The sequence below is a fragment of the Haematobia irritans genome, chromosome 3 (assembly GCF_050003625.1).
Source record: "Haematobia irritans isolate KBUSLIRL chromosome 3, ASM5000362v1, whole genome shotgun sequence".
NCBI lineage: Eukaryota > Metazoa > Arthropoda > Insecta > Diptera > Muscidae > Haematobia > Haematobia irritans.
In genome coordinates this window covers 1,059,946-1,084,027 of record NC_134399.1, presented here as the reverse complement: position 1 = coordinate 1,084,027, position 24,082 = coordinate 1,059,946, and the positions used below count along the sequence as shown (strand labels likewise).

The following is a 24,082-nucleotide window of genomic DNA, read 5'->3' as shown; positions in this document are numbered from 1 at the left end:
TTATTTTTTTTTTTATTTCCACTGTCATGATTTCATACTGTATCCCAGCTTAATGTAGTTTTAGCCCCCACTTATAAAATATAAGAGTACATGTTTACATATCTTGTGATGACCATGAAAAAGTGTTTAGTAGCAATGTACTTATACATAATGGTTTTCATTGTTGTTGTTGTTGTTTTAAGTAATTTGTGTTTTTACAGCCGATGTAATACAAGTTGTTTTTGTTGTTGTTCTTCTAGCTACCACTGTTACGAGTGCTTATAGTTTGTGTTTTAATTTTATTGTTTAATGCAGTTAAAAACTAAATTATAAAGGCGTTTTGCTTGTACACAAATACAAACATAAATTAACACATACTTTCGTTTTAATATATATAACGTATATGTATTCATTATTGTAACATATTTAGACATTATATAGGTTGTTCATACTTTTCTTCATTGAATACTTGTTTATTTGTTGTGTCCATACAAATAATTTAAGGGATTGCAAAGGGGAGAGAAGCATCAGAGACGAAGAAGAAGAAGAAGTGAAATTAGAAAGTTCCTTCATGTTTTCGAGGAAATGTCTTCAATCACAGAAATGATAGTATCAATCAACAAAGTAAATTAAAAAATTAATTGTTCCAATTAAAAAAATAATTGATATAATTCATTTTTATACTCTGGGCCACACTGTGGGTATTATAAGTTAGTGCATATGTTTGCAACACCCAGAAGGAGACGAGATAGACACATGGTGTCTTTGGCAAAAATGATCAGGGTGGGCTCCTGAGTCGATATAGCCATGTCCGTCTGTCCGTGAACACATTTTTGTAATCAAAGTCTAGGTCGCAGTTTTAGTCCAATCGATTTCAAATTTGGCACAATTAGTACTATAGTCAAGTGTGCTAAATTTTATTGAAATCGGTTCAGATTTAGATATAGCTCCCATATATATATTTCGCCCGATATGGACTTATATGGCCCCAGAAGCCAGAGTTTTCCCCTAATTTGCTTAAAATTTTGCACAAGAAGAACAATTAGTACTATAGTCAAGTGTGCCAAATTTTATTGAAATCGGTTCAGATTTAGATATAGCTCCCATATATATCGTTCGCCCGATTTACACTCATATGACCACAGTGGCCAATCTTTTACTCCGATTTAATTGAAATTTTGCACAAGGAGTAGAATTAGCATTGTAGCTATGCGTGCCAAATTTGGTTGAAATCGGTTCAGATTTAGATATAGCTCCCATATATAGCTTTCGCCCGATTTACACTCATATGACCACAGAGGCCAATTTTTTTCTCCGACTTAGTTGAAATTTTGCACAGGGAGTAGAATTAGCATTGTAGCTATGCGTGCCAAATTTGGTTGAAATCGGTTCAGATTTAGATATAGCTCCTATATATATGTTTTTCTGATTTCGACAAAAATGGTCAAAATACCAACATTTTCCTTGTAAAATCACCACTGCTTATTCGAAAAGTTGTAAAAATGACTCTAATTTTCCTAAACTTCTAATACATATATATCGAGCGATAAATCATAAATAAACTTTTGCGAAGTTTCCTTAAAATTGCTTCAGATTTAAATGTTTCCCGTATTTTTTTTTTACTAACATTATGTTCCACCCTAGTGAATTAGCCGACTTAAATTTTAAGACTATAGATTATAAAGTTTGTTCAGATGGAGTCAGATTTAAATGCATGTATTTGGGGCAAACACCTTTATATATAGCACACAACACATTTGACGGATTTTATATAGTATCGACAATGTGGATTTACAAAGTGGTGCAGGGTATAATATAGTCGGCCCCGCCCGACTTTAGACTTTCCTTACTTCTTTTTTTTATTGATTTTTGTTTAAATTAAAAATGTTGTTGAACCAATTAAATTTTTATTGAATATATTTTTTTTTTAAATCAATCAAATTTTATTTGGAAGTGTTGGTGATATCTTATCTGTGTAATTTTACGTAATTTTAATTTTTATTAATTTTATTTTTTTCCATTAAAGTCTAACATCGAGTTTATCGAGTCACCGTAAAATCTTTTGTTTTTTTATTTAACCCCACTGGAAATTGGTGCAAATTGCCAATGATGGACCTATCACAGGACTTTTACAAGCTCTCCATTTTGTAGCAAATTATTAAATTCTTATACAGTTTATTAATTTCTATACTCTCTTGATCTTAAAATCAAAATTAAATCAACACATTTTCTGATATACAATTATCAGAATAATATATTGTTCGATATATTCTAAAAGTTTTCCTTTTTGGTGGAGAGTTGGTTTCAAACCAGTTCATGAGGACCTGTCTATGAGGCAATCTCTTACTAAGTTGATCCTGGGCAAGTCCTTTGGAATGAGTCCAAAACGTGTTCTGAAGTGTGAATTTACCCCCGCCAAACTCATATCAAAGTGACCGGTACCTTCCATACATTTAGCCTAGAAGTGAGGCTGGTCCATACACACCAGGGACTAGTACTATACCAGTCCAGGCATTGCTCAATTTCCCATAGGGAAATTAAAGATATACAAAATTTATATTTTCATAATTTTTTATTCCTAAATTTATTAATTTTGTTCTCTATGCACCTCACAATAAAAATTCGATTTAATTAAAAAATATACCTATGAATTAAGTAGGAACTCTTGAACAATAATCACGTATACAATGGACCATGAATGGAATACTTACAATATGGTTTTTGTTTACCCTTATACAAAGGATATGTTATGTTATATCACTACCTTGTAATTTAAAAATAGCCTGGTAATGATAACAATCAACTTTGAGAATTTTGTTGTTTGAAAATCTTTTGAAAACCTCCAATTAGAATATGTCTCCTTCAATCAAAAAAAAAAAAAAAAAACTTGAAATCCATGCCCTCCAACCAATGGTCACTACATATCCACTCCAAACAAAAGAGAGTATATTTTTAAAATATCCAATCCTTTCAATGATTTAGCCTCTGTCAAGCTTTTGTCAATGAAATTGTCATTGAATTCCATTTTTGCTTCATGCCACTTGAATATATCACCAATGACCTAGGGTAAATTCTCAGACATGTGAATAAACGTAGACCCACAAAAACGAACGAAAACAAAATAAAACTAACGAAATCATTGTGTAAATGAAACAAAGAAAAAGTGAAAATTTCCTCATTTTACGTACGTTTGTTGACTTAAGTTTTCCCCACTTTCACATGTAAATTTTATAAGAATAGGTGCGTGTGTGTGTTTGTGGCTGTTATTCTTTTTGCAATCATAGACAGGTAAACGAATGCAAGTGTCCTTAAATAAAAAATAAGAACACAGCAAAAAAACGTGGTAAGACCATATGCGTGGGTGTGTGAGAAATGCTTGTTTTAGTATTTTAATCTGCAACAGCAAGAACAACAAATCACGCAAAAAATCGTTCACAAAAAGTTTCCTCATTTAGTTTTGTTTGTTGTTTTTTTTTTTCAGAGGTTTTGTTAAGGTGGTTTGCTTTTTGTTGGATTATTGTAGCGAGTATTCTAACGCACTCACACACCTACCCAGAATACAGTCACTTATATACGCCCAGAGGTGGATTTTGACATATACCAAGACAATAACGAATTAAAAACCCACAAAAAATTTAAGAAAATTCATTGAAGCCAGCACATATGACAAATATATACAGTGGATAGATTATATATAAAATACTAAAATATTTTTGTAATTACCTCAAACCATATAACACAAAATTTTATTATTAGCATTAACTATTCATTTAGCATACATCGCATGAGTTGAAAACGTAATCAAATATAATATTTGTATGACCATTACATTAAGAAATCATCTAACAAATATTGTCTTGTTTGTAATGATAATTGACATTTTGATTATTATGAAGCAGAAATCTGAATTTTTTAATTTCATTTCATTTCTTGACCTCATTAACGCACTTCCAAATTCCATTTTAACTAGATTTTAATAGTCATTTGAAAATTCCCTTTATAGAAAAGGGATTTCAAATACACTCTTAGTAGATTTCGAGCCTAATGTGATTGGACTATAAAGCTTGGTTTACTCACAAACCTCTAAAATAAATGCTACTATTTTATTTAATCTTAAAATTATTTTCTGTAATTATTAAATAATTTGCAATCCACTGTGCGATTTTGAAAATCCTCACAGTCGTATACACGAGGAACATGAAATGTTGGGTTGCCGTTATCAACAACAACAACAACAATGAAGCAGTGTATGCACTGTCACAGCCACCACCACCACTTACAAACAATTAAATTTAATTAAACAAAAACAAAGAAAATGTGGTTGCTGCTGCTGTTTCCACACAAAGCACTCACACTTTCTTTCAAATCTCACAAACCACATCAAAAGAACAAACGAATTAAGGAACGAGCTACCGAATATTATATGGTGGCAATTACCCAAGTGCTCATACATATGTGTGTAGGTGTGTGTATAATAATAGTCAAGCATGGGTTAGTTCATGTGTTCATATGAGAAAGAGAGGACATAGTTCTCCACAGTTATTAAAAGAAATCTACAGGGGGTATGTGTATGGGTGAAGAAACCCTTACGCGGTTATAGTCTAAAAATGATACTTGTGTGTTGAATTCAAACACCCACAAAGCATTGTATACCCTGCAAACATTTTCTATCGACAGTGTATCGAAGTAGTTTCGCCCTGGAAGATAAAACTTTCATAGGCAATATCATTTTCTTATCGTGTTAGTGTTCCCGTTCGGGAACAAATGTCACACTACGCGATAGTGTTCTCGGGGAATCGAACCAGTGACTAAAAGAAGTCAAAAAACGTGATAGTTATTTTTTAAAAAATTAAAATGATGATCGGCCGCACCGAGCGTTGAACTCGGAACATTTCGTTTTAAAGTCAGAGGCTCTACCTCTGTGCTACCCACACTCGTTGGTTGATAGTGGCTTTTCCCTGCAAACATTTTCTATCGAATGTGTATCGCAGTAGTTTCACCCTGGAAGATAAAACTTTCATAGGCGATATCATTTTCTTATCTAGTAAGTGTCCCCGTTCGGGAACAAATGTCCCACTACGCGATAGTGTTCTCGGGGAATCGAACCAATGACCAAAAGAAGTCAAAAAATAAAAATGATGATCGGCCGTACCGAGCTTTGAACTCGGAACCTTTCGTTTTCAAGTCAGAGGCTCTCCCTCTGTGCCACCCACGCTCGTTGGTTGATAGTGGCTTTTTTACACAGATGTACTCTCAGAGAGGTGCTATTGTCGATGTATGGAGTCTATATTTAGATTTTTGATCGCTGTTGGAGTCGAATTTGTTTCGAAACGGAAACCCCCCACGCGATAGTTGTTTTTATTGTTGCTGTTCTTGAGATTTTACTACCAGAAAACTTCCTAGCGATACGAAATAGTGACATCTTAGCGAAAGACGATAAAACTATCACCCAAATGTTGGCAGGGTTTACACACATGTACTCTTAAAGAGGTGTTAGTGAAAAATTCGCTACCCTGCCAACATTTGGGTGATAGTTTTATCGTCTTTCGCTAAGATGTCACTATTTCGGATCGCTAGGAAGTTTTCTGGTAGTAAAATCGCAAGCACAGCAACAATAAAAACAACTATCGCGTGGGGTGTTTCCGTTTCGAAACAAATTCGACTCTAACTGCGATCAAAAATCTAAATATAGACTCCATACATCGACATAGCTAATTTTTCAATAGCACCTCTCTGAGAGTACATGTGTGTAAAAAGCCACTATCAACCAACGAGCGTGGGTGGCACAAAGAGAGAGCCTCTGACTTGAAAACGAGAGATTCCGAGTTCAAAGCTCGGTGCGGCCGATCATCATTTTTATTTTTTAAAAAATAACTATCGCTTTTTTGACATCTTTTGGTCACTGGTTTGATTCCCCGAGAACACTATCGCGTAGTGGGACATTTGTTCCCGAACGGGGACACTTACTCGATAAGAAAATGATATCGCCTATGAAAGTTTTATCTTCCAGGGTGAATCTACTTCGATACACTTTCGATAGAAAATGTTTGCAGGGTATGCCGGTGTATGGAGTCTATATTTAGATTTTTGATCACTGTTAGATTCGAATTTGTTTCGAAAAAGAAACACCCCACGCGATAGTTGTTTTTATTGTTGTTGTGCTTGAGATTTTACTACCAGAAAACTTCCTGGCGATCCGAAGTAGTGACATTTTAGCGAAAGACGATAAAACAATCACCCAAATTGTTTGCAGGGTAGTCTTATAGAAAAATACACACATTCGCATTTTCAATGTGTTTTATTATTTTTTGAAAGCCATCTAGAAAAGCTAAAAAGTTATTCCACTCGCTTGGTTAACTGTGATTTTTAAATGGTTTGACAATCGCTGAGCTTGTGTTGTGCTTTTGCCTTGCACGGCAACATCTTAAAGCCATAATATTTGTTAAGACAACACTATGATGCATTTTTTTTTGGAATTAATTTCAAGAACATGGAAGAATTTTCTTCTTGTAGGCCAATCTTTTTGCCGGTGTCGAACATCTTAAAGTGAAAAAATCGAATTTCTCATATACAAGGAAAATATGTCCCGGTTGAAGCAATATTCGAATCTTACTGTGGTCTCAAATATAACCTTATTTTAAGAAAATTGAATGTCCTCCATAATATGATAGGGGTAAAGGATATGCCACACGCAGAGAAGGAATATGATCACCTCAAACATGTTTCAAGAGCAAAATGTTATTTTTGTATGGTGACCATGAAACACGTTTGTCACTAAAATGTTATTTTCTCGTCAAATATAACATGCTTGCCGAAATCAGATACATGATTTCCGAGAAAATAACATGGTTGCGAAAACCATGTTACATGGTCACCACCCAAAAATAACATTTTGCTCTTAAAACATGTTTGAGGTGAACATATTCCTTCTCTGGGTGCAGACAGATATCGGTTTAGGTTAGCTTTAGCGATTATTTTAGGCTCCCTAAGACTATTCAGTCTATTCTTCTTACAAACACAAACATAGAATACCAGAGTAAGAATTAATAACAGGGTACAAATCACTTAAATTGTGGAAAAAATGCTATATATATTCAACAAAAATTGCGAATTTTTTTAAAATATTATAGGTCCAACATTACACGCAAGTGTTAGAATGCATTAAAAATTATAAAAATTATTTATTTGAAAAAATATGACAAAATTTTTTAATTCCAAAGCACTGAATTCGGATCACAACTTATGAAGTGATGCAAATTTAGTGCATCACTTATGAAATGATGCAAATTTAGTGCAAATTCAGTGCAATGTGGACATACGTCCTATGACAAGCCCATGTTAAATTCATCGCTGGTTAAGGATATTTGCAGCACCATAAATCACTGAAGTTCCACAACAAATTTTCTTCAAAAACAAATTTTTACAGAATCATATTTCAAAAAATATTTTAAAATTTCTATTGGCAAATAAATTTTACATAGATATTATCCATATACATACATACTAAGGCAGATGAAAACAGTATCACAGCCACATTTTGCTCTTTTGCGGGTTTAAGCCCATAAACAAAACAAATCTCTTGTATGAGTAATTAAGCATACATACTTCCCGAAGAATAGGAGATAAACCTATGGAGAGGAAGAGGGAGAGAGAGAGTGAGTGTGAGTGTGAAGGAGACCAAAATACACACACACGTTGGTTGTACATAATAGCCTAAACAAATAAGGTTACGCATAAATGCATATTAATGTGAGCCTATTGACAATAGGGTGGAATATGAAAACAATCAAAGAAAAAAATTTTAAGCATATATGCAAATATTTTACATTATTTACCATGAATAAATGACTAAGATATGAAGTATTTTACAATCTATAAATTTAATATATTTACAATTTAGAAGCTTCAATCAAAATTATAGATAAAAATTCAAAAGTTTTCAAAATTCAAATATGGAACAAAATATGAAAAAAATCCCATTTAGGATAACAACAAAATCTTTATTTATTTATTTATGGATAAAGGGCAGCCATTTCATTCTTATATAAATCAAACTCAATATATTTAAACATTTAATGCAGTGAGAATTAGAAAATGTCATACGGAAACAAATTAATTACGCGAAATATTTATATGTAACCAAGGAATAAATTTAAATATATCATATTATTTAGTAAACAAAAGGGAAACATTTTTAACATTAAAAAAATTTAGAATTAAACTTTTTAGTTTCATTTTATTACCCTTTTTGCAAATGTCATTATACCCCAATATTTGCATGCGTATATGTAAATATCCTTAATCCATCCTTAAGAAAAGTCCTTCAGACAATATCAACAGATTGTCAAATTATCAGAACTTCTTCACTTACATTGTAAATATTATATTTGGCTCATTCACACAAAGTCCTAAACAATCTATCCACCATTAAGTGCAGATGAGAGCTACTCTTATATCTATCTGATATACATAGAAAATTTGCCCTAGTGTTGGCATTGCCATTTGCCATTATTATTTTGCCTTTTTCACTTTCTGGCACTCAGCCTCCAAGGCATTATCAATTTGGTGCAATCAGTGAATTTCCCTAAGCTGCCAAATCAAACGGCTGTAATTTTATTGGAATGGTGTTGATTTTATTTGAGATGAGCATTAAATCATTGTGGAAAATCAATCAATGGAAAGATGCAAAGCAATGTCGTGCCATGATTTTGTCATACAGAGAGATTTTCAAATAGACTCTTTGTGGTAGACGTATGCCAAAATCATTTGTACGTGGTTGGATTTTGATAGGAAATTGTTGTAGGGAGAGGGGGGTGGTGGGACATTTTTGATTGACACCCTTATTTAAAGTTGTTTGTCATGCTAACAAGTTTTGTTGTAGTGATTTACTCTTAGTATTTTTTTTTCGCTATTCAAATGTCATTTAAATGTCGTTTGGGGCGAAAGGAAATGAGATAGCTGGTTTTATACCTTTTTTGTAGAATTTCAAATAATTTTTACGATGTGACATTTCGTTTAAGAAAGACTCAAGAATAAAATAAGTTTTGAAAGTTCAATGAAAGGCCAAAAAGTCATACATATCCGTGTTGTAGGAAGTGAACTACAAAAAGAAAATCAACATTATTTGATTATAAAATCAAATAGTTTTGGGTAACGTAAGTTTTAAATTTCAACATTTTTTTTAATAACAAATAAAATTATTATCATCAACATATTAATAATAATAAATACAAAAGGAAACCAAAATTCTTGCATTATAAAAAAGTTTCTTAAGTCATTTAGTAACGTAAGTTTTAAATTTCGACATATAATTTTAACTAAATTTAGAATTGGACGATAAACTTCTTGAAAGCTCTGGCATATAGGTAGAATTCATTGAATTACAAGGGAGCGTATTAGTGATTTAAATTTGTATGTCACTTGGCAAGTTTCTAAAACCCTCTGTATAACAAATACAAAGAATTCATTCCAAATTTGTTAATCAAGTCTTGTAATATTCAATTTTCACATATAACAGGAATAAACTAAGAAAATTAGGTGATGAATATCTGAATTCGAGGTAATTTATCTCCCCCCATTAAAACAAATCAAATAATAACTTTCAAATGCTTATGATGAATATTAATATCACACCATGTTTGGCCCTGGTGTCGTATAATTATTTTCCAATAATTATACGACACCAGAGCCAACATTATGAGACCCAGAGTCCTAGTACTCAAACTTCATTAGTATTTCTATTTAATTTATTTATTTCGCAAATGTAAGTAAATTTCAATATCGACCACTCAACTTCCCATTTGTCTAGACATAAGAAATGCCCAAGGACATTTCCTTGGGCCACGTTTTTCTCATGAAATGACACAAATTCACTTAAGCTTACCTTAACATTATAATGTAATACCACACCACATGTATACATTTTTCTGGCGTAGTAGGACAAAGTGAAATCCATGTGATAAACATGTCAGCATAAAACTTTTATAAAGTAAAGGTACCAGTAAAGCACGAATATTGAGCATAAGTTTCTTAACTCATTGTGTCAGCAAAAAGAAAAACAGAAAGAAGTATCAACTTTGTCATAAATTCATATGAGACTTAATCTTCGAAAAGAGAAATAGAAGGAGAAATAATTCGAATGGACGTAAATCCTGCTGACGCTGAGAAATTCCAGAAGAGCAATGAACATAACAATGTTTGGCTTCAAGGAAAAGTACTTTACTAAGAATTTACTATAAGGTATAATCTGTCACTGCCAGGTGGAGATAGATATACCTAACAAAAAATGATACAAAATTTTTAAGAATTTTTAAAACGAAAAAGGTGGGTAAATGGAAAAAGGACAAAAATGTCTCGTCTAAACATGCCTTTATATTTACACTCCTCATTACTAATTTAAAAGACTTACGGCCATTTTCATGTAGCTCCGTTAGGATTTAACTGTCAGTTAACAGAAAGAAAAACGGAAATATCTTTTCTCCGGTTAACTTTAACTGAAATATGTTCAGCAGTTAAGTTTCTAACTGGCATATGGAATATATACGCAAGATGACAGATATGTTGATATCACGGGTTAAAAGTTCGTTAGCTAACGTAGCACTAACGAAGCTTCATGAAAATGGGGGTTAAATTGATTTTGTATCGTAAAGTTATAATCTTCCTGCAATCTAATACCATAAGACGTATATGATATATTTATAAAAGTAAAAAAGTGTGATTTGGCCGTTCTTATAGCAATACCAAAGTCAGAGAACTTTTCTATTTTATATTTAGGTATTTGTGATGAAATAAATCTGTCAGAATTTTATCAAATACACATAAATAAATATATGTGTACGTGCTACCTCAGATATATGTAAATTTTTCCTCACAATAAATTAAATGGAAATTTAATCTTTGATAACCATATAAACAAATACTTATAAGTAATATAAGCTCTAATGGGAAATCTAGAATGTGTTCAAGTGAACACCTACTGTCACTCTCTTTCTTTCTCACACACATACTCTCGTAATGGAAAATTTTTTAGATAACCATATAAAGAAATACTAAAAGGTATAAGCTGTAATTGGGAATCTAGAAGTAATTTGCTTAGGAATAGATTTAATTAAACTGCTACTCTTACTCTCTCTCTCTCTCTCATATATACTCTCCTATTAGACATTTCTTTAGATAACCATATAAACATATTGTATATAAGTTCTAATTGTTAATCTCGAAGTAATCTGCTAAGGAATCGATTCAATTGAATACCTACTGTTACTCTCCCTCCCTCTCTCTCTCATATACTCTCCTAATGGACATTTCTTTAGATAACCATATAAACAAAAAGCATATAAGCTGTAATTGGGAATCTAGAAGTAATTTGCTTAGGAATCGATTCAATTGTACACCTACTGTTATTCTCTCTCTCTGTCTCATACACCCTCCCTCTTAATGGCCCATGTAACTACATATACCATTTTATTTCTCCAAATATTTATATTGTGATCACCAATACCCTTGGCCCTTTTTGATTACAGCTACCATGAAAAATCAACATAACTTTTATTCGTATTCTCTCACATATATCTTTCAAGGCCAAAAAACTCATTGGCACGTTTTGATATGTTCCACTAAATTAAGTTTGGCTTTATATCCCAAATGTGATGACAAACGTTTTGGACATGTGAATGGGTGACAGAAAAGTGAAAGAGAAACCACACATCCATAGTAAATGGACAAATCCAATCAGTCATTGGCAATGGTATTTGGTCATTAGAATTAGCATTTCGTTCGTTTCATGCTGATTGAAGGGGATTTCAAAAATGGGTCACACTAGAGAACATAGGAAGAAATAATTTGTGATTCACATTATAAGGAAAATTAGTTATAAAAAATGCTTTGTTTTTATGCTAAAGTTATTATCTAATTTACACTACTAAGTCCGGGTCCGAGTAATCTAAATTTGGCATTTAAGAAATTGTATCTGCCACTTCACTTCAGGCGAAATCAAAGCTCTAGCAGTAATACATTTTTAATTGAATGAGTCCTTTCCATTTTTATTCCAAAAATGTAACAAAGCCTATAATTATTGTATTCACGAACAAAACCTAGTTTAAGAAGTAAAAAATAATAAAAATTTATTTCATACTTAAAATATTTTCCATTTTGAATAACCCTATATTTCTCTTTCTGTGTATGGGTAGGCAACTCCATTACCACTATCTCCCCTTTACTGCGGTTAGACTTAAATGTAATCTCCAGCTTGTTAGATAACATTGGGTGAGCTGGAAGCTTCATGTTCATGCTAATGGTAATCCAATGTTGAAATGCGTAAAAGCATGTTTATGCTAAATTATGCACACAAACACATATACATTGACTAAAACACACAAACGCACACATTCGTAATGGCAGCCACATAGAACAATCACATTTGTGTTAATACCGAACATTGGAATGTAGCACATGCTTAGGCATTGATAGGAAATGCCAATCAATTAGTCTGGAAATACAAAATACAGAGAATATCGTCACAGTTAAGGCACGAGTAGTAATTTTCGTCCATAAAAATATGTCCTTGAGCATTATGGCTGTAATGACTAAACGCCCACCAAATAACCACACACACACACACAAACACATGCATATGTCTACATATGGAAAAGACTAAAACACACTCATAAATAAGTAAAGTCAAGTGAAACGGAGAAACACGATTCTGTCAATAACTATAAATTGGTTGGCTTTGCTTTACTTTACATTCTGACTGACCCCTAAAAATATGCTACACCAACAAATATTTGTTTGAAGTCAACTCACTCAACTAGAATGTATTCAATCATTTCGTGTTTGATTTTCGCTGAGTGGCTGATTGCAAGAATTTTGTGCTTGGGTTTGCATGTATGTTTGGAAAATCATAAATTTTATTGCATTTTTCTCTGTTGTCAGACTGTTTCGGCTTTCCATGATGAAACTCTTCGCTCTCTCTTGTCATTCTCTTGATGTTACATTCATTTTTACTATGGGAGTCATAAACAAACTCATAATCATGGCGCCAAAAATAAACAGACAAAAATATTTTGTGGATTTTTGTTTTCTTTGTTGCTCATATAAAAGTCAGAGTAAGGACCTAAAGAAGGGCAAAATGGATGTGTAAAAGAGACGAAGGAAAGAGAGACGTATTGTAAATGTATTGTAATCATTTTTCACTAATACTTATATCAGTGGGTATGTGTGTGTGTGTGTGGAGTAGTCCATCAGCTTAGGGGTTTTGTCTCTGTTTGAAGGAGGGGATGTTTATGTTGATTCCTGTACTTTGTTTTTGTTATTCGCAACAGTAAATGCCATGGAAGCCCTAAAGTAGGCTGTGATTTGTTTGCTGGGGGGTAAGCAGTTGTGTGAAAAACAAAAAAACACATACACTTGAAGGTCGTATCTGGGTATTTTGGTGGGTGAATGAATGTGGTTGTATAAACAGCCCTCCATAAAAATGAAACACTCCACCACAGTAACAAAAATCATAAACTTTGAGTAAAGTAGAATAATCGATCGAATGAAAAAATACCATCAGTTTAGAGAAGAATTACTTTGAACCCTCTCCTGCAAACCCCCTAACTAATGCATATAGTCATAGAACAAATTTTGCCTATGGTCATAGACCATAATGATGAGGTATCAATAAAAGCGTATTAGAATAATAGCCTATTTATCAAATAAAAGCAGGAATAGGGGTATATGAAGAAGTGGTCAAATTGAATTGAACTGGAAAAAAGTTTTGTAAATTTAAATGAATGAATGTAAATTTAAATGAATTCCACAATTTTTTCGAACCTAAATATTTTCTATAAAGATGTGTGATGAAACCGTGACCATATAGCCAGCTTCTCTTTACATTTATCGTTTCTTACTTGCTTCCTCTTACAATTACTTAAGAGTCTTAAAAAATATAAGACTTTCATTTCCGCAATTAGGCTTTTGTTGTCTTTCCATCTACTATCATAATTAATTAAGGTTTCATTTTCCCTTTTAGAAGTGTTCCAAAATCTTTATTTCCTCTACAAATATTTATTTTCTTTTGAAAAGAATCTAGGCTGATTTGTGTTTGGTTATTTCTAAGGGCTTGAAAGGATAACTATGTCGACATTTTATAGCAATACTATTTTTTCTTAAATAAAAAGGTAAGTTTTTGGTATAGCGTTCCCCTAATTACATTTCTGTTCATTTTATCAATCTTCGGTAAATATAAAGAACATCTTTGTCATTGTGCAAAAGAAAACAGCCAGTGGACAAGTTGGATGCATGTTGCTGGCAAGATATAAAGCATTTGTAGTTGTTTCCTCGGCAAATGTTACTGTTTCCCAGTATTGCAAAAAAAAAGAAATTGGAAATCTAAAAGACAAGAATGGGGTCGAATTTCATATCACCATTGCGGTATAGGTGTATTACATTTTTTGTAGTAGCCTTCTGGCATTGCCCAAAGTAAAAAAACCGACAATTGTCGAATTGAGTTCATTTTGCTGTGGCAAAAGATAAAAGTGAAAAGAAAATTTTGTGGATCTACTGAGAAACGAAGAAAAATCAAAAGTAGAAGATATTGGAGTAGAAGATATCGAGAAGAAACCAAACCGCATTTTTTTTAAAGCTGAGAGACCTAGAGAGTAAGCTGCAAGAGAGACCTAGAGAGTAAGCTGCAAGTAAAATATGTTAATGGATGTAACCAATTGGCGCCATAAAAATATATCCACACAAAGAAAATTTCATTAAAATTTTTTATAACCAGTGTATGCCCTAAGGTAAAACATAATATGTTTGCACAATACAAACAATATTTTGTTTGGACCAATCCTGAACATATATATGCTTGAAGCAAAATGTGTTTGGGGTATATGTACAGAAGCGATTTTTTTAGGGTGTGTACACCCAGAGAAGGAATGTGATCACCTCAACCATGTTTCGCGAGCAAAATGTTATTTTTGGACGGAGAACATGTAATATGTTTGCGGCAACCATTTTATTTTCTCAAAAAGCATATGGCTTACTTCGGCAACCATGTATATGTTTGCCGAGAAAACACAATTTTTGCGACGAAAATGTTCCATGGTCACCGTCCAAAAATAACATTTTGCTCTCGAAACATGGTTGAGGTGATCATATTCCTTCTTTGCGTGTAATTGACCTAATAAGAAGTCCACGGAATGTACGAGTATTGCTGACAAAAAACATTCTTGTATTATATGGCGTATAAGTAATTTTAATTTATATATTATTTGGTCATGGTAGCGTATGATTATGTTAAACCTTTGAAATACTTATACGTTACATAAAAAGATTTTAATCCGATATGCCTAAAATTCAAAATAGTAAAAAAATTGTCATTTTGAATTTGTATTTTTGTCGAATTCTATACAAATTTCAGCCAGCAAACTGTGTGTGTGATATTTTTTTGCCCTCTATAATAACGGTGACATTTCTGAGCCTTTCAAAAAAAATTTTAAGTGGATGAACCCATAGTAGTCCTTATCTTTGAACTAAAAACGATATTGGGCATTATTGATTGATGAAAGAGAAATTATAGGCTTATTTATTCACAAAAAAAAACTTTATAATTTGTTAAACCAGACAACTACAGACGTAAATCAAGTACTATATTTTCATTATAAGATACGAAAACAAAGGGTAGGATGAAAACAGTTAAAAAAAATAAAACAAAATATTGGGACGATACGCCAAAAAAACACTTTCTTCGTGCTACATAGTATGGACATAATAATAGAACTTTGTACATTGGCTGTGGCATGTAAAGACCTTGGTTGAATATTTCAATATTGATTTTTTAATATCACATAGAATACAAAATATCATTTTTTAAGTTATCTATAAATATAGCAGATTTTGGTTAGGTTAGGTATAGTGGCTACCCGATATATCAGGCCCTCTTAGACTATACAGCCAATTGTGACCCCACAGTGCTGAACTTCTCTCTTATCACTGAGTGCTGCTCGATTCCATGTTTAGCTCAATGACAAGGAACCTCCTTTTTTTATAGACCAGTCCACTTAGAGAAGCTTTGAAACACTCAGAAATCCCTAAATTCAGTTACAATACAATTTATAATAATTATGAGCTAAAAGTTCAGAAAGTCCCCATGGGCGTATGACTATTATAGATTACTCTTAACTTCAAGTGCCATGTTGCGTATGATATATTTTAATAATAATTCATTTAGCCCTAAACAGCTTATCTACGTCTGATAGACGTATGCGTTTTTTTTTTTAAGTTTTTCGCTCTCCCTCATGAAAATGAGTATCGAATATGTGATTTTTTTGTTACACAATAAATAAAAGTTTGGGCAAAAACGTGTTTAAATGATAAAGATTTGTATATAGAATCGGTGTAAATACAAAAATTTAAAACGAAAATTCAAGAATTTTGTCCACGTGATGACAAACTATGAAACCACAAACCACAGACGTATGATTGGCTTATCCGTGACTATCAGTAGGATACGCTTTCTAGGGTTAATCTTTAAACGATGAGGAATTCTACTTTAATACTGTAATCGAAATCCTTTTTTTTTAGGACTTAAAATTTCCCTTTTTCTTACAATTGGATTTTGCCATAATTGATAAGGCATTTGGGATTCTCTAAAAATTTTTTTCTTGTTATGAAATTAATCCCATATTGCCCCCACTGTGTTTGTTTGAACGCAGTCATAAAACTGGTGGCCAAATACAATTTGACAAAAACTAACAAATTTTCTCAATAACTTTCTTTCTTTTCGTCCCTTTCATTGCTTTCACTGTTTCCTTTACCAAAGCAGAATGTTGGCAAAGAAACAATTTACTGATGTAGTTTACGAGAGGGAAATGGAAATCCCCTATAACGAAAAAACGAAAACAGAATTCTTTTTGGCAATACTTACCACCAGACCAAATAAACTATGAACCAGTGATGTAGACTTAAGGACCAGGAACAGTAAAACAGCGCAGGCGATGAAAATCTGTTAAAAATTTGAACTTTCTGTTTTTTTTTTTTTTCAATTTATTCTACTTTGTTACACTACGAGTATTTGCCCCAGTGGCAGTTGCTCCACAAAAACTGTTCACTCTTTTGTTGCAAACTTTTGCCAGGAGAATAAAAAACAAAAACCAGCAAAGTTACCTATTTCTATGGAAACAGGCCTTTGATCTGACGTTTTTTGCTTGAGCGTAGCCAAGAAAAACTGATAACAGGCGCCAGCTGTCTGTTGGGATGAATTAAAGCAGCATTTTATTATTGGGGCAGCAGAGTATATGGGTTATACATTTTCTTTTTGTTGCTTTTTTTTCTCAAACAATTTGGACTTCCTTCCTTTTATTCTTCAATGGGAAGAAATCGTTGTCCTTACTTTTCAGCTCTTAATGCAAAAAGGCTTGACATATTTTCACAATAATACCATACCACTTCACTTTTTATTGGATGTTTAATAAGCGGCAACATTTTGTTTTTGTTTCGTTTTTAATATTTTATGGCAAATACTTTTTTTTGTGTTGATAAATTTATTTATAGCTTAAAGTCATTATTTGTTGATGTATATTTCTTTATATTTATTTTTTTCTGCTTATCTCGTCTTAATTTCACTTTTAGCCTTTTATTATAACAAACACACTTTAAGGGCTCATTTTCTTGGAATTTATTGGCTTTTTAGGGAATAAAAACACTTTCTGAAATAAAAACGAAAACAAATGGAAAATTTTTCGTTAGGTTTGTTATAGGTGCAAAATCCCCCCTCAAAAACAAAAAAAAACCGATCGATTAATTAATTCTTAGCGTGTTGTTTTGTTATTTTGTTTTTGTGAGCTTTGTAATGTTGTTTTTTTTTGTATTTTTCTTTTGGTATAAGGAGAATTTCCTATTTTAGATGGCTACAAAAGGCTTTAGCAAAACACAAAATTAATTTGACCACTCAATTCACAAAAAGGGTTATATTTTATGAATGGGAATAAAATGACCCAAGTTCACACCTTAACCACATTTAAATATGAAAGGTAGGGCAAATAGAAAATGTCTGACAAATATTAAAGACAATGGGAATAGATTCTTAATACGCAAAACCCAAAATTGCACACAAAAAAAAAATTAACTGAAGGTTAATTAACCCTTTCACTACCGAAATAAACCTAATATTAAAAACTTTAATTTTTCTTCTGTTTTTACTTGTACTAACATCATGTAGAACAAAAATTGTCATTTTGAGAACCTACCTCAATTACTTCAAGAGCTATATGAGCTTTTTCTGAAAACTTGATTCTTGAATTGTGACCAAATGGCCTTACAAAAATAAGCCCTATTTGTCCTATAATATCTTTCACAGTATGAGAAAAAATACAAAAAGGAAACCGTAAAAGTATCAGCTATAGTTTTTCTATAAATGTCCATTTACTAGAAACATACAAAAGAAAAATTTTCTCAAATTTTCGTATTTTTCGTTTATTGTTAAAAAAGTTTATACAAATATATTTTAGTGCTCACCAATATGGAAAATATTTATAGCTTATTTAGATTAAGGCCTCTACTTTAAAATAACATCGAGAAATAAATCGAAACTAAGTGGGGAAAATAGAATTTGGTGTCTTTTTCGAATGTCCTTCTAAGTGGACATCGGTAGTGAAAGGGTTAAAAAATTAATTGATACTATTAATTTTTGTGATTGTTTTTTGTTTCAATTAAAACATTTGTTGAATCAATTAAATTTTTAATTGAATATTTTTTAAAACTCAATTAAAATTTTAATTGGAAAAAATTTCGTGTAATTTTCCTCATTTTGGATAAAATACGGCCCGATGATGCCGCCAGCCCATAAACCGCACCAAACAGTCACACTTTGTGGGTACATTGGTTTTTCGACAATCACTCTTGGATTCTCATTCGTCCAAATGCGGCAATTCTGTTTATTGACGAATCCACTGAGGTGAAAATGTGCCTCATCACTGAAGATGATTTTCTTCGAAAATTGATCATCCACTGTTGCCATTTCTTGGAACCATTTAACACATTGTTGGATTGTGTATCTCTCCATGGTTCAAATTGAGTAAGTTTGAAATAGAGAAATGTCAAATAAAATTCGGAAAAAAACTTGGCGTTTAGATGTGGTTCACATTCAACATCGGCCCTTACAATTTAACCACCCTTTATATAGTTACAGATCCCACACAAAAAGAATCTGGTAATTAAGACCAAAATCATTTCGAATGAAAATTCAATATCCACACCAAAAAATGAAACGTCGATCAAAAAAAAAAAAATATATAGTTTAGAAAAATTTCAGTATTTGTGTTTTCTTTTCTCTTCTCTTCGAAACAGATATTTTGAATAATACTAGCCAATTTTTTTTTTTTAAATTTTCCTTATATTATTGGCTTTAACTTTGTTTAAATTGAAGAAAATCAAATGTATAGCGTTCAAACATAGAATACCTTAAAAGAAATTTTAGTACACAGAAAAAATTTCTGTAGTTAAACTAATGCTAAATTTAACTTATTTTTATTGGAAACAAATTATGCTTGTAGTTAAATTTTATTACTTTTATCGAAATTTTCCACAGCTTAATGAAATCTTACTTTTTTTAAGTAACAGGTTGGCTGATAAGTCCCCGGTCTATCAAAGAAAAACACATTTTTTGTCAAAATTGGTTTTTATTATTCAACATAGTTCTCTTCAAGAGCGATACAACGATTATAACGACCTTCCAATTTTTTGATACCATGTTGGTAGTACTCCTTCGGTTTTGCCTCAAAATAGGCCTCAATTTCGGTGATCACCTCTTCATTGCAGCCAAATTTTTTCCATGCGAGCATCCTTTTGAGGTCTGAGAACAAGAAAAAGTCACTGGGGGCCAGATCTGGAGAATACGGTGGGTGGGGAAGCAATTCGAATCCCAATTCATGAATTTTTGCCATCGTTCTCAATGACTTGTGGCACGGTGCGTTGTCTTGGTGGAACACTTTTTTTCTTCTTCATATGGGGCCGTTTTGCCGCGATTTCGACCTTCAAACGCTCCAATAACGCCATATAATAGTCACTGTTGATGGTTTTTCCCTTCTCAAGATAAACGATAAAAATTATTCCATACACATTCCAAAAAACAGAGGCCATTACTTTGCCAGCGGACTTTTGAGTCTTTCCACGCTTCGGAGACGGTTCACCGGTCGTCCACTGTCCACTCAGCCGACTGTCGATTGGACTCAGGAGTGTAGTGATGGAGCCATGTTTCATCGATTGTCACATATCGAAGAAAAAACTCGGGTGTATTACGAGTTAACAAATGCAAACACCGCACAGAATCATTAACACGTTGTTGTTTTTGGTCAAATGTGAGCTCGCGCGGCACCCATTTTGCACAGAGCTTCCGCATATCCAAATATTGATGAATGATATGACCAACACGTTCCTTTGATATCTTTAAGGCCTCTGCTATCTCGATCAACTTCATTTTACGGTCATTCAAAATCATTTTGTGGATTTTTTTTGACGTTTTCGTCGGTAACCACCTGCTTTCACCGTCGGGCGTCCATTGCTTTCACCGTCCTCCGTGCTCATTTCAACACGCTTTTTTTTTGCATACCAATCAATTATTGTTGATTTCCCTGGGGCAGAGTCCGGAAACTCATTATCAGGCCAAGTTTTTGCTTCCACCGTATTTTTTCCCTTCAGAAAACCGTATTTTATCAAAACACGAAATTCCTTTTTTCCATTTTTTTTTTTCAATTAACAAAAGTTGCTTCACAAAAGACGCTCTATCTCACAAAATAATTGACTACAGACGTCAAATTTTGACACGAATCATTTGAAGGTTGGTACTATATAAAAATAATATGAATTTAATACTAGCGACGCCATCTATGTGTCAGACCGGGGACTTATCACCCAACCTGTTAAAATTTAGTTCAATTTTCATGCGTGGTAGTTCATTCTTCCTATAAAACAGTTCACTTTTATTTCGGTGTACAATGAAAATTAACTCCATCTTTAGAAGAACACAATTTCCTGCTTAGCGAAAGATTTCGATTTTCTATCCATCCGAATTTTCTAGATACACAGAAAAAAATTTCACGAAAATTTTTCCAATTAAAATTTTAATTGAGTTTTAAAAAATATTCAATTAATTGATTCAGCAAATTTTTTAATTGAAACAAAAATCAGTCACAAAAATTAATAGTATCAATTAATTTTTTAATTGGATCAATTCATTTTTTAATTGACCTTCAATTAATTTTTTAATTGATACTATCATTTCTGTGATTGAAAACATTTCAATTAAAAATTAATTGAAATTTTTTTATGTGTAATTATCAACAAGTTGGCGTATGATAATTTTAATTATTTCTAATAAACGTCAGGGGCAGCTTATTAGAAATAAAAGCGTATGATTAATTTTTAATTATATGTAAATAAAGTTTTCTTGTTGTTGCAATATTTTTATTTATTAAAAATTTAAAACCATAATAAATTATGATATTAAATGGGAGAGGTTTTAATTATTACTAGCACTTCAACAGTAAATTGCATGTGTATTAATATCTAATGAAAAATACATCAATATATCTTTTCACATTACATTTTTACAAATTATTTTCCAATTAAATATCAAATGTATTAATGGATATTTAATCTCTTTGTACAGATATACATTTTTTTTTGTAAATAAATATAGCTTCATTTATTTTATGTATATGCCTTATAGATGGCATTCATCAATAAAGGACACCTAGGCACATAATTACTGCTAATTATACCAGATAAATCCAATTAAATGTCAAATAAATCTACCTGTTTGATAAGGCCGATATTATATACAGTGAAACCAATTAAATTTAGACACTTTTTGCGAGACCGATGCCACTTTATCACATTAAAATTAATCTCTCATAAAGGCAGGAAGTGGACAAATTTAGGGCTACACTTCTGAGAGGTTTCACTGTAATAGATTTCGAGATTTCGAGTCTCAACTAAATCCTGCTGGCATATTCACCATTACGTAGCATTCTTTCTTTTATTTATGCGTATAATTAATATCAATTAGTATAATTTTTTATAGCATTTATTATGTTGATAAGAGTAAATTCGTTTAAAGGCTATTTTATTTAATTTAAAATACTTTAGTTATTCACCAACATTTCCACAGAAAATAGACGCAAAAAATTCCACCATTGTAACATACACGTTCATTATTTCATTTGATATTTTTACTTCTCTCTTAGCAGTTCATATGAGAATATGTTTCTATGTGTAACAGAAAGAATGTGCGGTAAATTAGATTCATTGGACTTTATTACATTAAAACGTTTCAGATTAAGTTTAAGTTAAAGCTTTCCAAAGAAACACCACTGCCACTACCACTACTACTACAATTCACAATCTACAAATGGGGGTTAATTTAGGAGGTAAAACGCAACCGAAAGACATGAAGTAAACAAACTCATTTATTTTCATTAGGATATGCCCTCAATATTGTTGATTCAGTTGGGGGAAGGAAAATGGGAGAATATTTGGTACTAAATAAAAAAACCCTGAACAATATTTTCTATGTGTCTTAAACAATTTTTTTCTATTTCTATTATTTTCTATTTATTAAAGAACTAGAAATTTTGATTCTTTTATCCAATAGAAAATATTTAATCAAGCTTGAGATCGTTTTTTGTATGCATTGGGTTCTTTATTTTTCAATATTTCGCAATTACATTGAATTGCTTCATCGACTCCTGATGAAGCAATTCAATGTAATTGCGAAATATTGAAAAATAAAGAACCCAATACATACAAAAAACGATCTCAAGCTTGATTAATTATTTTCTATTTATTAAAGAACTATTTTTTTTATTTATTAAATAATTAAGCTAGAAAACAAGTATAAAAATTCACAGAAAATTTTATGAACTAAATATTTCTATTATATTTCATGTTAGCCTGATACCGAAAACAGGCAATTGACGTCCAAATGCATTATATCTAATTATACAATTATTTTTCGAGCTTTATGGACAGATATAGATTAAGGAACAGGTTAATAGAGCCATTGAAAAGAAAACGCCAGATACAAATCTATACACGCCTGGACTGTACATGTTTCGGTTCGGGCGAATGAACCTTTCCACAGCCTTTAGTATAGATCTGGCTGGGAGAGATAACTCAATTTTGGGCCCTTTATGCTAACTCCTTATGGAGAAAACATTTGGGAAATTTCCTCTTACAAATTGAAGCATCTTTCATTCTAAATATTTCTATTAAAATGGATTTGATAGAAAATTTTGGGTAATATAAATTTGTAGAGTTATGTGATTCGATTTTAATATGGAAATTTTTATATAAAAGAAAATTCAATTGAACTGAGAACAGCTCGGTTTTAATAAATTCAAAAATTCTTCGAAATGAATGTATTTGACAGCGGTGTTACCATTGTTCCACGTTAAAGGCAAATTTCCCACTTTCTGCACTTTTCCCCCTTTTTGCCCCAATATATTCCAAGGAAAGGTGTACCGCCAAAAAAATTCAAAGAAAAGTTTCTGTAGTAGATAAAATTCAAGAAGTGGATTTCTATGATATGGGAATAAAATCAGTATTAGATAAGAGGGCATTTAAATTGAAAAACAATTATTTCAAAATTCTCTATAAAACACTGATATCCGTTTAATTAAATCCTCAAGCTACACAAAAAAAAATCAATTAAAAAATTAATTGGATCAATTGGATTAATTGGATCGGTTTTCGCACAGTGGCCCCCGTTGATGTAAATTCAGTCGGAAAATATTTTTCAATTTTCCGCTTTCTGAAATACTTTTCCAATGAAATTATTTCGAATTTGAATAGTACGCACTAAGACCTACCTCGTTGATGTAAATTCAGTCGGAAAATATCCTATCCAATGGTGGTAGTTTCGTTTTGGAACCCCGTTTGGAACCGCACAATAGGCCCTTTTTTGTTAAACAAAATGTTAATTTTGCCGGTTTCTAAATTATGTTTGTGATGAAATTTGTTCAAATTAAGGATACTCAGGGCCGTCTTTAACGTATTCTATCAAGTTCCATTTAAAAATTCTTAGCGTTTTCAAAAAAATGATATATTTGTAATATTTAATTTTTTA

At 32.0% G+C, this 24,082-nt stretch overlaps 1 protein-coding gene across 5 annotated transcripts in view; it reads right to left on the bottom strand.

Moving 5' to 3' along the window:
• eag (potassium voltage-gated channel protein ether a go-go) overlaps positions 1-24,082 on the bottom strand; it is a 204,109-nt gene that overhangs the window by 161,874 nt on the left and 18,153 nt on the right. For 4 of the 5 annotated variants that reach the window (XM_075299102.1, XM_075299104.1, XM_075299105.1 and 1 more), the window contains exon 2: positions 16,886-17,666. The exons of the other annotated variant lie outside the window; for it this stretch is intronic. The gene's annotated coding sequence lies outside the window, so the exon portion shown is untranslated. The remainder of the gene's footprint in view (positions 1-16,885; positions 17,667-24,082) is intronic. 5 annotated transcript variants of the gene reach the window in all.